We start from the raw sequence: 14,354 nt of genomic DNA, 5'->3' as shown, positions 1-14,354 counted from the left end.
AGCCGAAACAGGCACCGCAGATTCCCGTTCAGCTGCAGAGGGGCTGGGGACGTGCGGCTACCTGCCTGAAGGTGGGCAACTGCCACGGCTTTACTCCTACACGAAAAGCAGAAGTTAAAGGGCTTTTCTTAAAAAAGAAAAAAAAAATAGATTTTGTAATCTAATTTTGCTATAACAGCAGGTTCTCATACAGTAGCATCGTAAGAGAGTCAGCAATTTAATTAGTGCTTAAATAATACCTTTAGGATACTGTGCTTAAATCGCTTCCACACACGTACACTGCCTAGTAAATCGGATTCTTTCACAGTGAAAGAAAACCTAAGATTCAGTGTACATTTATTATCCCAGCTCCACCAAGTGTATTTATAGCACTTATGAACAACAGATTAGAGCAAAACTTCCTTCAAGACGGAAATTGATGCAGAGAGAGGAGTAGCCTACCGGAGATGCAAGATATGGTTAAGCATAATTTCCAACAACCACAAGTAAACTGTGTTTTGATGATAGCAGGCAGGCAAAAGTATAGAAATTGTACCATTTAAGTATGATACAGACTATCAGAGATAAAAAGCAAATTATCACAAATAATTTTGTTTTAGTTGCTTCCAGTGCAGTGTCCCACTGAGGGATGTGTGGAAAAAATGATAGAAATAAAGTTCAGAGAAAACACAGGCTTAAAGGAAGGTAGTGAAATGATAAGTAGCTACCTGAACACTCAAGAGGAACTGGTTGGGGGAGGGACAATGACACTGAAGTGGGTCATAATTACTTGCAGGAGAAACTGCTTTTATTTACTTGAAGGAAACAAAAAGCTTTAAAGCAACCCCGTAAAGAGAGCTGAATAGTGTTTCATATCAATAATCATTTACTGACCAAAGCTTAATAATGTTTTGCACTTTGATCTCAATTGCCTGATCTAGAAATAGCCTTTCCTGAGTTTTCCATTGGCATTTCAGAGTGAAATGAGCAGGATTTAGCTTGCTTTTTTTGTTGATCATGCCTAGTAATTTTACATGCAACTTTTATATACTGAATACCAGGATGACTGTACAAACTTCAGTATTTTATGGGAAGTCACAACCTGAAAGTCAGAGGTACTCAAGAGTTTAAGGCCAGAGAGTCTTTTAGGTTAACCGATCTGGCATCCTATATTTCACACTCTACAAGAAAAATTGGGTAGAATGCAATCTTGACCCCAATAATCTGGGTCAGGATAGAACAGATATTCCAAAGAGACAGTCTTAAAGATATTAAGCTGCTGCTTTTCTTGCTTATGGTCTCGCTTTCATTGTTACACAGCTACCTCCTCATGGGCATACAACTACCTTCCAGCTCCACACAATCATTGCTAGCCTTTTCATCACTGGGTAAAACCAAGGAAACCAGTCCTACTCCACTCCAGAGCTCCGACCCCTGGTCATCTCTTCACCCCAGCTAGGTCTATTACCCAGAAAACACTGTCCATTTCTGTAGCAAGGCCAAGGCTTATCTTATTCCTGTGACTAACATACCTCATTCTTCTTCCTGAAGAGTGAGAGATTTTCTTCCTGTAGCTTAAGCAAGTCAGACTTCTTGTACCAAAACCCACGGTTCTCTTTTTTCATCTCCTGCAGCTGGTATATTGACAGCTGCTTGTAATTTGTTAATCAAGGTAACCCTTTGCTGAACAACTATGTAAGCTTCATACTTTCTGTCTGCGAATAAGGGTCAGAGGACTGCAGGAAAGAAGGTGACCAGAACAACAAGTAATTTATTCAGGCCATTCCTGCCTTCACCAGGAAACCTTGGGGGGGAAAAAAAAAAACCAACAAACCTTGGCCCCATCCCAGGAAACATTCAAGACTAGGTTGGCCGGGGCTCTGAGCAACCTGATCTAGTTAACAGTGTCCCTGCTTACTGTAGGGGGGCTGGACTAGATGACCTCTGAAGGTCCCTTCCAACCCAAAACATTCTGTGATAAAAAGCACACCTGGGAAGCCATGGGACAGATGACTTGTCTTCATACACCTTCATATGCCCACCATACAATATTTCAGCAACTTTAATCAGGAACTAGTTACGGCAGCAGAAATACAATGAATGTTAGCATTTAGGAGTTAGCTTTACAGACCTTAACAAAGAAAGTATTCACTGCTGAACTGTTATAAATTAAGTACTATTTTGCATCTTCCCTACAGAATCACTTCAGGCATTGGCCTGTTTCTGTGGCTATTCATACTTGACCGTACTCACCTACACCCAACTGCCTAAATCAAGGCCACAGCTCTGCCCACCTTGCTGATGCTTCTATCACACACTGCAATCACTGCCTCAGTTCTGCATAAACTCAGGGTGCACATTGATTCCTGCTCAATACCGTCACTTGCTTTGGCTTCCATGTCTGAAGGCAAGAACATAAGCCCAGGGTCTGGATGCCTGCAGCCACTGTGGAGCACAGCAGAGCAGGCTTGTGGCCTTTGAGCATCCACTGATAACGTTTCTAGCAGTAGCTTCTTGCAGTGAATGTTTACCCTGGGGATCAGATGAGCAGCTGCAGAGAACTGCGCAGAACTGGTAGCTGTCACTTTTTCTTAAAGCAACTAAAAGACATTTTTGGTGCACATCAAAGTTGGAAGCTGGAACTGTGGCCTATAACAATTTGTTGTTTTTTATGGTGGAGAAACAAAACCACGTTAAACATACCAGCTTTCACTTTGCCTCTTCAGGTGAGAGTCAAGAAGAAAAATCCTTGGATTTTTTACATATGAGCCATGAACTTCTGCACTTCTGTCCCCCGTGTAAGCCAGTGACTATTTGGAATGCTGCTGCACAGCGGCCTAAGGCGATATAACCACCTCTCTCAGTAAAACTGCAGTTTCTCTGCTCAAGCTTATGAAGCTAAACCTATACACATATGCAATCTTTGGCCAATCCTATATATCTGAAAGCAGTCTTAGCTAACAAATAAGAGTCTTCATACACGTCTTTTGGACTGGCATATGCTTTCAACATACCTTTTGTGTGAATATTGGGAAGAAAAGGAGGGATAAGAAGTGTTCTGCAATTCAGAATTAGAAGTAGCACTGGGGCTTAGAAGCAACATTAGACTGGACAGTAGTTCAAAAGAATTAAAATGCATATCCACCCAACAGAGATGAGAAGTAGCATGTTTTATATTTTAAACAGTGAATAGACAAGGCCAAAGAATGTCTGGCTATTTCTGAGAAACTTACTCTCTGTAGTACAAAAAGCTTTGTATCACCAACACAAAATGAAATATCTTTGCTACCTCTCAGTAATACCTGGCATGGCAGAAAACCTAGGCACATAGAGCATAGAGAATGGCTAAGAAAAGCCTTTCTGTTTTTATAGGGTCCTTTTGGAAACCAAGCTTTTTTTTACATTTGATGAATATGCTAGGGCTGACCACAGATGCAAAGAGGTAAGTTAAGATATTCAAAGCTAAGAAGAGATCCGAAAGCTGCATCTGTATCTGACCTTTCTTACAGGCATGTGGCATGCACTTACTGCCGTTGGTAACTTACACTAATGTCACAGACTTCAGCTGACAGCTGCTCTTGTGGTCCAGCAAAGCAGCCCAGATCTTGTATAACAGGGAAAACAGATTTGGTGTCTTTGTACTAAGATGCTTTTAGGAATGAGTGAAATAAAACTTTGATCCTTTAAGGAGACAAAATTGCAGGCAAAGACCCAAATTATGAAGTTCAACAGTCATGAGACTAAGCTAGAGATAACAGCTTCTTGGAAGAAATCTTTAAAAAACCAAAAAAATTTGAAGATAAAACTCAAAAAAACCCCCCCCACACCAAAACCCACAAGAAACCAGAACAGCAGCACATAAGCCAACAGGAATCAGTACTGAGAATTTATTTTGAACAATTGTCAGTCATGAGTGGAATGAAATAACAAAAGGCAGCTAACTCAGGGGGTGATGGGTGGTATTTGGTTAGACTGACCACATAGCTTACAGATCTGTTCTCCATTTTTTTCCACCTCGGTGAGTAAAAGAGAAACAAAAGTATTACAAGTCTTATTTAAATAAAAGAGTGCAAATGAAGAAATCCTCTGAACAGGAGAGTAATGTCAGAACTTACATGCATGTGTTAGAACGGTAGCTGGTGTCACAGAGGAAGACGAAATTTGTTTTTCTGCACTCGTGAAGAACCAGTACTGCAGCCCAACCAGAGGAATTGTTTAATACTTGCCGGGTATGCTTTTCATTTGCAAATTAGCACATGAATTTAACACATGTTTTGGGTGGAGTGGCCAGAAAAATTATCTAAAGCAATGTGATGATTTTGAATATTGACTACCTTCTTACAATGTCAGTTTGATTGCCAGTGGCGGGAATTCTTGAAATGGCATGCTGCATCCTGTTTTCATGGGGAATTACTTTAAACAGTTCATTAACCTGGCTAACCTATGTTGTCATACATAGACAACAATTCTCAGAGATATTTTCCTTCAGTGAGGTCAGGGGATTAAAAATTCAGCTAAAACCAGAAGGAACTGAAATTGTAAAGGTCTTAAGTCTGTGGATGAGGAATCTGATCCCTTAAGGAGTGGGACAGGAGGAGGGAGACTTGCAGCAGTAGTACAGAAATGGACTATATAATTTCCACGCTTTGTTTCACTAACCTTGTACACACTATAGTGACAAAAACCTATTGCTTATTTCCAGACTTGCAACTCCTTTTCATCCTTTATTTTACCAATCTCATCTGTTTTGAATTCTTTAATCCAGGCTACCCTAGCCTCCCACATGAACTTCACACTTCTTTTCCTGAAAACATCCACTGATCTCTTTCAGTTCCTGCTCTACTCCCGTACATCACTTCTCCCTTCTCTGACTGCACTGCCTGTAATAGTGTCAGTCACTCTGCTCAAAGTTCTGCCTGTATGTACCAACTCTTCTTCATCATTCAATCCTCTTCTCCTTCAAACATCCTTCCCCCAGGACTGACTTGAGAAACCCTAGCAAGTATCAGCGACAGTCTGATATGTCCATAATTTGTTGCTATGCTGTTCATTTTTTATATGATTTAGGCTATGACTTCCTTCCAGTAATCACTGTAAGCACACTGACTAGGTTAGCAGGGTTTTGCCATCTCCTTCCTCAGCCCTGTCTTAATTACTTCACTCTTTCTTGTTACATGTAGTTTGTTAGGCTACGCCCTGAGTAGGAGGGAGGGAGGCATAGTTAGGCTGGGAGGAGCCTTTATCTGCACTGTGGATAAGGAACCCTAGCACTAAAACCTGCTTCAGGTCACTCCCTTGTGCAACTGTCATCCCCTAACAACTTGGGTCTATGAACATTGTAAATTAGAGCACCCTCTACAGAACAGTATTTTAAGCCATGATTGGCACCTGAACAGCCAGAAGTCGGAACAGTGAGTCCTGTATTCAGACAGCAGACTGCCTTGTGCGCTAGAGGTGCTAAGGAGCAGGAACAGGCTGATAGGAGAGGCTGAGGGAGCTCACTCTGCTGAGGATACCAACCTGGGATCCACTGGGACCCCAGCACAGTGCTCCCTCCAGGTACACTGCTCTATATTACATTCGTTCAAGCTCGGCTGGAATGCTGCAGGTGCCTCTCAGACACAGTATTTCATTATTTAACAATGGGGGAACTGCTTCGACATGAAGGACCAGGAACCCAAGCACTAACAGCCAAGTAGTTTTGAGCATTCACCCAGAAGTGGAAAAGGCAGGTTTCGTTTTCTCTCAAAAGAAGAAAAAATAATTAACTATTTACATCAAAACAATAGCTTTAATTACCAACTCAGTGGATAAAATGCAGCAGCAGCTCCCCCTCTCCCTGCATGTTTGCAGGCTCCTGGCTGGTGCTGGCCACGCTCGCTGGGGAGGCGCAGGCAGGGAAAGCCTGCCTAGCACTGGCAGCTCTTTGAAACACTTCACATATATCAGGAGCTCGGTGTCAGAAGCTTGGGGGGGTTGTTTCCCAATTTTTTAACCACTTTGCGTATCAGTGGATTAGGTAGTGCTTCAGACGGCATCTTCCCTTCCTCCTGCTTCACTGAAAACAGGGAGAAGAAACTATACTGGATATTTCTGTTTTTCTTTTCATAACAAGTACAAATTGTATGTGCAGATTAATGCTACAATTGCTAGGATTTATTTGGTGCCCAGTATGAATTTTAAACCTTCTTTTTTAGTCTTGTCAACCTTGGGTTATTTTCATTAATCGCTTTAATTCCCTCATTAATTTTCTTCACTTCAAGACTTGCCTGATTACTATTAAATATCTAGCTGCTGCCAATGCCCATGACACATAATAGGTAGTCAGTGTTTTTTTTATCAAAGCTATGTTTTCTCTTGGTTGTGGCATCACAATTTATTATATATCTATTATTCTTGACTGCTACGTAAGAAAGTTTACTTTCTAGATCTTGATTAATTTATAGCTGAAACAAAAAGGACTTTTTAAAAAATTCTAACACAGAACCTGGTCCCGCAGTGCACCTTTCCCAGCTAGTGAAATTCAAAGCTGGTCAACAAGTCCTGTATAGCCCTAAGCAGTCACTTTTAAGACTGAGACCTACCCTCTATGCTCTGTTCTGAGCTGGCTTGATGCACTTGGAATAATCAGCTTCAGGAATTTTTTGTTTTCTGGAAGAGTTTTGATTTTAATTCTTCAATTTTGATATGAATTTCTGGAAAACTGGAATTCATTGAACTAAGACAACCTTGTGTTACAGATAAAATTTTTTAAACAGGAAGATTCACAGCGTTTAGGATGCCTGGACTTGGATAATCATTTAACTTCAATGATTGGTTTTCCCAAAGATGCACCAGTCATCCAGGTGGTGGGATATTGTATAGAATTAGTTACTTAGTGACAACTATGTAATCAGTTAGAGGTGTAGGTTTTTTCTTGCATGGAGGTTAATTTTCTTGTTGGAGTGGCAGCACAGGGTGTATGGGCCAGTGTAACCCTTCAGCCCACCGACAGAACAGTTGTGAGAGCGTTCAGCCGGCCAAGGGGGACTGCCGTGCTTGTCTGTGCAGTAGTCTTAAGTTACTTGAGTACTGTAGTTTCACTTCAGAAAAGGCTTGGTTTACTTAGAATGTCCCATAGGACTGGGTTTGTATTTTCTTTCAGCAATGAAAAACTTAGGTGCTTCTCATGTGGTCCTTGTGAGATTGCAGTTATCAGAATCTCATATAGCAGGCACAGCGCATCTCCACCAGCAGTGGAGCTATTCATTAATATTCTGAAGAGCCACTGCATGTAAAGGGAGAAAGAAAAGGTGTGTCTTAGTTTTCCGAACTGTGTTTAAATTAGGTCCAAATCCTTTCCCCCCAGGATTCATTTATAACTGCCTATGCTATTTCAATTTGGAAAGGGAGGAGGTCAAATCAGCAGGGTAACAGTTCAACAACGTGCTTATAGATTTTTCCTCTTCTATGTTGTCAAGGCAATGTCTTCCTCAGTGAAAAATGTGTATTACCATTGTAGACATCCAATAAAAATGAATGGCTCATTTATTTTTAACAGGAAAAGATTTGCATGCTGTGATATTGAAATGAAAAACCCACCATCACACAAATTCTGGAAAAAGACCCTCCCCTCAACTAGAAAAAAATAATTCCGTCTTTCTCCAGCTGAAGTTGTTACAGTGATCCCCCACTAATAAAACAATAGTAATTTTGCAAAAACTGGATTTAAGTGTGGTTTTGGCTGGAATAGAGTTAATTTTCTTCATAGTAGCTGGTATGGGGCTATGTTGTGGATTTGTGCTGGAAACAGCGTTGCCAACCCAGGGATGTTTTTGTTCCTACTGAGCAGTGCTGACACAGAGCCCAAAGCTTTTTCTGCCTCTCACCCCACCTCACCAGCGAGGACGTGAGACACAAGGAGCTGGGAGGGGGCACAGCCGGGACAGCTGACCCCAACTGACCGAAGAGATATCCCACACCATATGACATCATGCTCAGCATATGAAGCTGGGGGAAGAAGGAAGGGGGGGACATTTGGAGTGGTGGCGTTTGTCTTCCCAAGTCACCATGACGCGTGATGGAGCCCTGCTGTCCTGGGGATGGCTGAGCACCTGTCTGCTGGTGGAAAGCAGTGAATGAATTCCTTGGTTCGCTTTGCTTGCACGTGCAGCTTTTGCTTTACCTGTTAAACTGTCTTTATCTCAACCCACGAGTTTTCTCACTTTTACCCTTCTGATTCTCTCCCCCATCCCGCTGGGGGAGAGCAAGGGAGTGGCTGTGTGGGGCTGAGTTGCCAGCTGGGGTTAAACCATGACAAAGTGCGTGCCTCTTTTTTTGTTCCTTCGAATCAGAAGAACTTAGACTTTGCAGTGCTAATCAGAGTAAAACTTAAACACGCACAGAGACATGAAACAAGAAGCAACCTTTGCTCTTAATGAAGTTAAGAGGAAGAGCATGGCGGCTACTGGGCTCTGCTGAAGCAGGGTAATATCCCTGCCCCAGAGACAGTGAGCACCTTCAGCTTACTTTGTATTCTGAGTTATGGTCATTTGGCACTTTTGGTTGTATTACAAAATACAAAAATTTCATGCTGCCATATTATTTGTTTTTTAAAGAAAAAAGCCTGGACAAGCTAATGGTTGTGATACAGGTGGTCAACTTAGATACCCTTTTTGTTTATCATGTCTATCCAACTACATGGTCAGCTTCACTGAAGTTACTGTAGGATCATTCCTAGAGTGTAGTGAAAGTGAACTTGTCTGTATCTGAACTAACATCTAATGAAACACTTTTATCTGCAAAAACCAAGCATGAAAAAGAGCAAGTCGTATCAAAGAGCAATTTAATCTCTCTCAGAATCTCTGCAACTAAATCTCCTCTTGATTTCTGAGTGGATAACTTAAAATCCATGTCTATACATAGTCTGGTCTACATTTTTGCATTAGGTGTAAATGCAAGAATACTAATTTAGCAAGTACTCATGTAATCACACTGCAGGTAATGATAAGGTTATCTGAGAGCTTAACCTGAGCTCAGTTGATGGTTCAGATAGTCCTGCTGGACCTTGTGCATCCCAGCGAGAACAAGTCAAGCATTTCAAGCCCAGTTATCACAACAGTTTCATAGTTTCTCTGAAGTTCATTAAAAAGCAGTGGCTGAAGAAGCTCTGCAGTTTCTATCATACCACCAAGGAAAAAAATAGATTAAATCAGATCAATGAGTTATTAATTTATCTTTAGACTCTCAGAGATAATGTCCTATGTTCCTTATATATTGTTAGAAAAGCAGTAGGTTTTAGGGGATAGAAAGAAGGAGGACTCATCTTGCCAAAAAAAGCTCAATCATAGTTTCTTGGACTGAAATCTCACGCTTTCCATATGCTGGTATAGGCTAGGGAAAAATTAAGAACATTGCCTTTATATCTGCTACTCAATCCTGTTAGTGACATTACAGTCTACGGAAAAAAAGTTTCACAAATTCAAGCAAGCTAAACCAAAGGCAATGGTTGTAGTATCTTGATAGAATTATACAAAAGCATGTTTTATCATATTAGAAGCCAAGAAAATTAGAGGTAACTTCATTTTGTTTACATCTCTGACAACGTTGTTATGCTTTTTAAAAAACCAACAAGTGAGTTTTGAGGCCTTGTTTTCTGTAAGTTATCACAGATTTCTATTTATTGACTTACTAATTTAGCATCAAAATAGATAAGATTTGTGTTCCTTTGGGATATTAGCAGCAAATCAGAATTGTTCAGGAATATTTCAGACATGTAAATTATGTTCAAATAAGATTTGTTGTGAATAAGCAATGACAGAATGTATTCTTTGGCATGAAAGTAATTTCAGAATGTACCCTGACATTTTAACTAGATAGTTTACGAATATAACTGCAGGTGGTTATAGAAACAATACTGGATTAAAGAGAATAGGAAATGTATGTGAATATTTTAGATGAAGACACTTATTTTTAGACTATTGTTTTACTTTTCTGGTACCGTTAGTTAAGGTAAAAACACTGGTTTCTGAACACTATTATAATCCTAAACAACGTTTTGCAAGATTTGGCAGGAATCTAAACCCATTTGGCTTTCTTTCAGATAAAAAGGGCTGAAAACCAGAATTGAGTTGAAGAAATAATACAGTTACTAGACAGGTGCTTTTGAAAGTACTTTAGATACTGTTAAAGTAAAATATTTACCATAATCAAAGTGAGTTTAGTAGGGACCAACATCACAACTACATAGAGCAGTTTTGACCAATTGTTTCTTGAATATAAAGTTGTGTTGGTGAAGCTGCCTGTCCAAAGAAGTAAATGACAGTAGTCTATGAATTACCTTCATTTTTACAGCTGTAGAAATGATTTTACAATTGGGTAATGTTATTTCTGAGAGCTGAGGAAGAAGGGTAGACTCTCCATGGAAGAATATATACTAAAGCTTCTGGCTTTGCTCTCAGCAGCAAAGTTGTAGTTTTCTTGGGGCTGGATGGAAGTGAGGAATTCAAGCAGGTGGGTTCAAAATACCTGCTTGGATCTTCTGTTCTGCCAAACAGAAGATCAAAACGTCTTTGGTGGTTTGCCAAAATATCTGCAAGCCACCATTATATTGTGGATGAAGGTAATCTGACCATTCCATTTAACATGCTATCTCCTTCATGAATTAGAACAACCACGCAGGCTAGCGTGGTTGTTTGGAGGTGGGAGGTATCATTCTGCAGTAGCGCTGTCTCCATGTTATAAAAGGCTTAGCATAACACCAGTTCAGCTAGTTGTATGCCACACAGATTCCTAGCATCACCTCACCCTGCTCTTTCTCCCTCTACTCTGATTGACTTGTATCTGAGAAATTTCCCCCCCCCAAAAAAAAAAAAGAGAAAAAAGAGGTTGTCATGCTTTACTGATTAGTTCTGTGGCTTACTGGTGGCTGGGGAGTCTTCAGGCATTTGGAATAAATATTTTATTATCATTTCCTTTAGCATTCAGAAATACTAACTTCTGTGATACAGAAAACGGCATCTTCAACTACACAAATCAATTGTAGGATCTCATGATTTGTAATGAACAACAGTGTACAGCATGATATTAGGGTCTCTCGGCTGGTCATACACATACTTTTTTTCCCAAGACCTCAAGCTGTTCCTCAAGCTGTCAGATTCTGTGTTTAAAAACTTTGTTCTCCAATATCACCAGTCCATTTTCACTAACAGCTTTGCCCTTTACCTTTTTTTAAGTAGCTGAAAATGATTCTGCAACAGTAGGAAATTCCCAAGCTTCTCCATTAACTATCTGGGGACAAATCAGCTCTTTGTTAATCTCAGATTTCCAAAGCCAGATTGATTATTTCTGAGGAGAGCTGGTACAAAGCATTTCAGAAAGTCTGCTGAACATTAGAAATACACCTTTCAAAACATGAGGGCGGTGTTCACCTTCCTATCATGCACACAATCCTGAGTGCCTACCACATTTCAATTACACTTTTACAGTCTATTTGATTTGTAATCAATCTAAAAAGGAAAACACTGGAACAGCTAGCAAGTTTTGATTAGCTACATGCATTTTCTATTCAAATAAAATCATGGCATACGCATTTACTTTTAAGTTATGAACATCTTTGTCACATTTCTCTTCCTTTCAGAAATATTTAATATCTGTCTTGAATTTAATTAATGAAAAGCATTTATAGAGTAGATTTGAAATCTTTAAAAGGTAACCTTTAAGAAAAGTTGTCAGGTAGTGAAATACTTGATTGCACATGTTGCGTTTTGAGGCCAGTTTTGTCAGTATTTGACTCTTGTTGCTCTAATGCTCAGAATCAGAAACACACTGTATGGGTTGATGGCAAAAGCTGGTTGAGAAGCTTGACTGAAGTTTGGCTATATAATATAAACAAGATGACAAAAAAAATATTTAACAAATTAGTTAAACCAAGATTAACATCCCCCATGTGAAATCACCGTTTTCTTCCCATATCATGTTCCACTAGTTCCTCTGAAATGCCCACCGGACAGTCTGTGCATAGGAAAAGGATGAGAGGAGCAGTCAGAGAACGCAAACTGTTTGTTAGATACAAGAAACATTTAAAATAGACTTTTAAGAATTACCCAGTGGTTTATGGCATGAAAGCCTAATTTGCAACATCTTTGACTTCATCTTGAAAAATGCTGAGAATTTCCATTTCTAGATGCAATCTGTGGGAGCTGCTTGCACATTTGTCATGTATTTAATTTGGACCAAATTTCACCAGATTCCAGCTGTGTCCCAATGTTTTTTCCATTATCTTTAAAGGATGTAAGATCAGATAACATCACGCACTTGGAATATTATACTGTGATGCACTAACAACATAATCTATATTAAGAATAGGCATTGCCATCAGAAGTGCAGTAGTAATATAAGTTGGTTAATAAATACACAGTCATGAACATTCTTGTTTGAGAGAAAAAACAAGTCTTTCCTCTTTGTCCTCCTTTCTACACCACAAGGACAAGTGCTATTGTACAGTACACCTACATCTGCTAAGTGAATAAGGAATTTTTTGTGGGACATCTTTTTAAGACTATTTCTGATTTTATATGGCTTCTTGCTGACCTGGCAGGCTTAAAGAATAGCAAGCCTGTTGCTTTGCTGTAGAGATGAAACTGCCTTATTCTGTTGTTTCTGTAATACCTGTGCCTGGATTTGGTGAATTCAGTCTGTATCTCTCTAAAATAATTTTCCTGATCAGCACTGACCACTTAAGTTATGTACATACAGACTAATTACTTTGAAGCATCCTTCCATTAACAAGATTTCTTTTCTTTCCTGCTGTCAAACCCTCAACAGTGCCTCAGTTTCGCACCCAGCTAGCACTCCTGAGCTGAATATAGACTCCTTGCTTTTAGGGCAGAAAAGCAGTCTTGGCTATCTTTCAGTCTATCTCCATAAGGTGCAGTCCTTTAGCCCTTCCTGAATTTAAGGGTCTGTTCCTTAATCTTTCCCAGCTTCAGTCATTCTGCCTCATCAGACCTTGTCTAATCCCTAGTTGTTGATCCAAGGCTTCTTTTTATGCATTCTAAAAATCCTCCAAATCAGGACTCTTCAGAAATGATTGTTACCAGTACTGCATCCTATGTATCATTCTAGGCGTTTTCTTTCATTGCCATATGCACCTTACCAAGAAGAGATCTCAGGTGCTTTTTCTGTAGTCTCTTCTGACCAAGGTCTAAGCCTGTCCTTTCTAGAACGTTTCCTTAGTAAGTAGCCATTCTACCAGTGTAACGAAGGTCCACCTGGAATTGTCCTAAAGTCATGACAAATCCAGGGATAGGTGGGGAAAAGGCAGGATGCCTATCAGCTGTATGCAAAAGCCCAGTTTCTATTGGGTTGGCTCTCTCTCAGTAAATTACTGAAATATAGTTAACCATCAAAAAAACCCCCGACTCAATCATTTGTCATTCAGCTCCTGATTGCCAACTCTTTGATTTGATTGTCAACCCTTTCATCTGAGTATATCCTGCCATATCTACTGAATGTGGAGAAGTTTGTCAGACTTGTACATAAAACTTTGTTATTTTCCCTTTAAGAATTCAATCAGTAAATAAAGGAAGGAAGGAATATTTCTAAGTAGATCATATAAAATTTAGTTAGCTTGGTTTACATTTATTCTTCAGTAAAACTTGTCTGTTCTTTTATAATATATTAAAAACACGATTTGAAAGAAGGCTGATCATTGCTAATGCTTGCAGAGGCTTCTACATTTGTTTGCTTTTTTAATCTGGAGCAAAATGAAGGGCATTCAGGGCTCTGTGAACATGGAAGGAAAAGGCTTTTTTATTTTGTGGTGTACCATAGTGTGAGTTGTCTTTTCTGTGCTCCTGTTTTTCATTAGCACATAGCTAAAGATCTGCAGCTGTATCACTGATAAAAATGAAATGCAAATCAAGAGTACCCAATAGACATTATGAAATGAGAATTCTGAATATAAAGCACTTAAACTTCTATTCTTTTTAGTGTGCTGACCTGTAAAAGTAGGAACGCAATCTTGTACCTGTTAGACTGCATAGACACTCAGGTCTGATATCGACAGGAAGTATTCAGTATTGTCAGTTCCCAGTGAAGTCAGTAGCAGCCAAGGGAGACTGAAATAAGTCTACGAATACTTTACGAGATCAGGCCCTGATATTGCTAGTGATTATATTCTGCACATGGGTTCCAAATCCATAACAAAATCAGAAAGACATTTGTTTGAGGTATTTATAGAGGATCTGTTTGACTAGCCATCTGTGCTCTGATTGAAGTATACACATGGTCCAGACTGAATAAAAAACAATTCTACGAATTAAAATAGTAATTTTGACACTGTCACATCTAAAGATTTTACTACTGGTGACTTTGTTGACCTGTTTACATGTGAA

The sequence above is a fragment of the Egretta garzetta genome, unplaced genomic scaffold, assembly GCF_000687185.1.
Source record: "Egretta garzetta isolate BGI_Z169 unplaced genomic scaffold, ASM68718v1 scaffold425, whole genome shotgun sequence".
NCBI lineage: Eukaryota > Metazoa > Chordata > Aves > Pelecaniformes > Ardeidae > Egretta > Egretta garzetta.
Note: the sequence above shows the minus strand (reverse complement) of the source record.